A 3,367-nucleotide genomic window follows, 5' to 3' on the forward strand; every position below is an offset into this window, starting at 1 on the left:
GTTTTATTGAACTGAACAATAACCAAAATAAATACATATGTAAATCTACATTTACATAAAAACATTAATGAAATACGACATAGGGCGATTATTAAAGATTAACTCCACAGGCAAAATAAACCGAAGGGAAAAGGCTTTCATAATGTAGACATGTCAGGTTTAATAAGATAAGCTATTAGGAACAATGCAGAATCAGTATTTGAATATATTTGCAATTAGTTTGCATCATTCTAAATACACACACATTTTTAAAAATCTATATATTTTAATGGTAGGTGTATTTTAACAGTGAGAGACAGAATAACAACAAAAAAATCCAGAAAAACGCATTTCAAAAAAGTTATAAATTGATTTGCATGTTAATGAGTGAAATAAGTATTTGATCCCCTATCAATCAGCAAGATTTCTGGCTCCCAGGTGTCTTTTATACAGGTAACGAGCTGAGATTAGGAGCACTCTCTTAAAGGGATTGCTCCTAATCTCAGCTCGTTACCTGTATAAAACACACCTGTCCACAGAAGCAATCAATCAATCAGATTCCAAACTCTCCACCATGGCCAAGACCAAAGAGCTGTCCAAGGATGTCATTGACAAGATTGTAGACCTACACAAGGCTGGAATGGGCTATAAGACCATCGCCAAGCAGCTTGGTGAGAAGGTGACAAATTGGTGCGATTATTCGCAAATGGAAGAAACACAAAATAACTGTCAATCTCCCTCACTCTGAGGCTCCATGCAAGATCTCACCTCATGGAGTTTCAATGATCATGAGAACGGTGAGGAATCAGCCCAGAACTACACGGGAGGATCTTGTTAATGATCTCAAGGCAGCTGGGACCATAGTCAACAAGAAAACAATTGGTAACACACGTGAAGGACTGAAATCCTGCAGCGCCCGCAAGGTTCCACTGCTCAAGAAAGCACATGTACAGGCCCGTCTGAAGTTTGCCAATGAACATCTGAATGATTCAGAGGAGAACTGGGTGAAAGTGTTGTGGTCAGATGAGACCAAAATCGAGCTCTTTGGCATCAACTCAACTCGCCGTGTTTGGAAGAGGAGGAATGACCCCAAGAACACCATCCCCACTGTCAAACATGGAGGTGGAAACATTATGCTTTGGGGGTGTTTTTCTGCTAAGGGGACAGGACAACTGCACTGCATCAAAGGGACGATGGACAGGGCCATGTACCGTCAAATCTTGGGTGAGAACCTCATTCCCTCAGCCAGGGCATTGAAAATGGGTCGTGGATGGGTATTCCAGCATGATAATGACCCAAAACACACAGCCAAGGCAACAAAGGAGTGTCTCAAGAAGAAGCACATTAAGGTCCTGGAGTGGCCTAGCCAGTCTCCAGACCTTAATCCCATAGAAAATCTGTGAAGGGAGCTGAAGGTTCGAGTTGCCAAACGTCAGCCTCGAAACCTTAATGAATGGAGAGGATCTGCAAAGAGGAGTGGGACAAAATCCCTCCTGAGATGTGTGCAAACCTGGTGGCCAAATACAAGAAACGTATGACCTCTGTGATTGCCAACAAGGGTTTTGCCACCAAGTACTAAGTCGAAGGGGTCAAATACTTATTTCCCTCATTAACATGCAAATCAATTTATAACTTTTTTGAAATGCATTTTTCTGGATTTTTGTTTTTTGTTATTCTGTCTCTCACTGTTAAAATACACCTACCATTAAAATTATAGACTGATCATTTCTTTGTCAGTGGGCAAACAAACAAAATCAGCAGGGGATCAAATACCTTTTTCCCTCACTGTATATATATATATATATATATATATATATATATATATATATATAAATGGCTGTCAGTGTGAATGCTTTAACATTAAAATAATGCGTTCATATTTTAGGTCCTGTATTGAGCCTATGCCTTTAAAAGTGTACAAGATGCAGATTTTCTTCTAATTGTATTAACTTCTTCAGTTAAATTACATTAATCTAATGATTTAACTGCATTTACAGAAAACCCTTTTCAGTACATTTATAATGAAGAAGTGGAAAACTCTTGTGACTTTTTTCTATTTTTTGTACTGGATAGCTAGAATTGTTATTCAAACAAGATTTGATTAAAGGATTTTCTAGGGATTATTTTACACCATTCTGCTAGATTTACACTCATATATAATGTAAATATTTTATGTCATTTTAACATGAGATTAAATATGCAATTCATTGAGATTAATTTGTGAAATTTGAGATTATTTGCGATTTAATAAATTAATAATTTGACAACACTAATATATATATATATATATATATATATATATATATATCCCCATATGCCCAGGTGGAAAGCTTTTGCACCATAACACATTCCTTAAAAGTATAATAAATGAATAAAACTATTCACTTTCACTGTCATTATAACTATTAAGAGTTTGTACTGATTTCACAAACTTCGTGAACTACATGTACTAAAATATAAATCACAATACTAATGCATATTAGCAGATGTATTAACTTTAAATAGCCACTGCTAATTTGTCATGCAAGTCTTGTCTTCAAATTGAAGCATGAATTGATATGTTAGCAGTCAGAAAAGTATCGTACCCACTAATAGAGGTTATTATACTGTTAGAGAAATTTCCACTTGCTGAAAAGGAGATTTTACCCTAAAAAAAAAATAAAAGTCAATTTCATGACTGGAAATTGAGCATTAATTACACAACATTAAATTTCAAGTTAAAAATAACAGTTTCGCCTCAAGGAAGGTTTTAATGCACTTCAAAAAATGATTACAGTCAAGTATTAAATTGTCAGTGTTGAAAACCGGTTCAGTAAGGCAATTTATATCACTCGACAGGATTTCCAAATCATTTGGACAGAAGATATATTATAGCAGCTCCTAACATGTGAGTGTTCTTTTTACAATAAATGTCAAGCTCTAGTGTTACTGATCTATATAAACTACTAAAATATACATTTTCCACCCAAAACACAGTTCTACCTATTTTAGACAACTGAGTCCTTAATAAGTAAAACAGCCTCACTCGTGCACTGCAGTTTCAATAAAAATGAAAGTATATTCTTTCTCAGTACTACTGAAATACCAAAGCGAATCAATAAAAAAAAATATGTACATATAATGTTTTCAGTTCTAAGCCATAATTTTGTTTGCCTTTGGTCTATCCAGCTGACTGAATGAACAAGCAATCTTCTTTTTCATTTCATATAAACTCCTTGTGAGAAATTCATTGGTGTGTGTGTATGGCTATGAATTAAATATCACCAACAGGTACAAAGAAAAGTGTTTATTTGTGCTGTTTGTAAATGACTGTACCAGGAGATGACACTGCACTTTAAAAAGAAAAGCTAAAGCTAAGAGTGATGTGGACTACACTAAATCAAAACTT

The sequence above is a fragment of the Amia ocellicauda genome, chromosome 3, assembly GCF_036373705.1.
Source record: "Amia ocellicauda isolate fAmiCal2 chromosome 3, fAmiCal2.hap1, whole genome shotgun sequence".
NCBI lineage: Eukaryota > Metazoa > Chordata > Actinopteri > Amiiformes > Amiidae > Amia > Amia ocellicauda.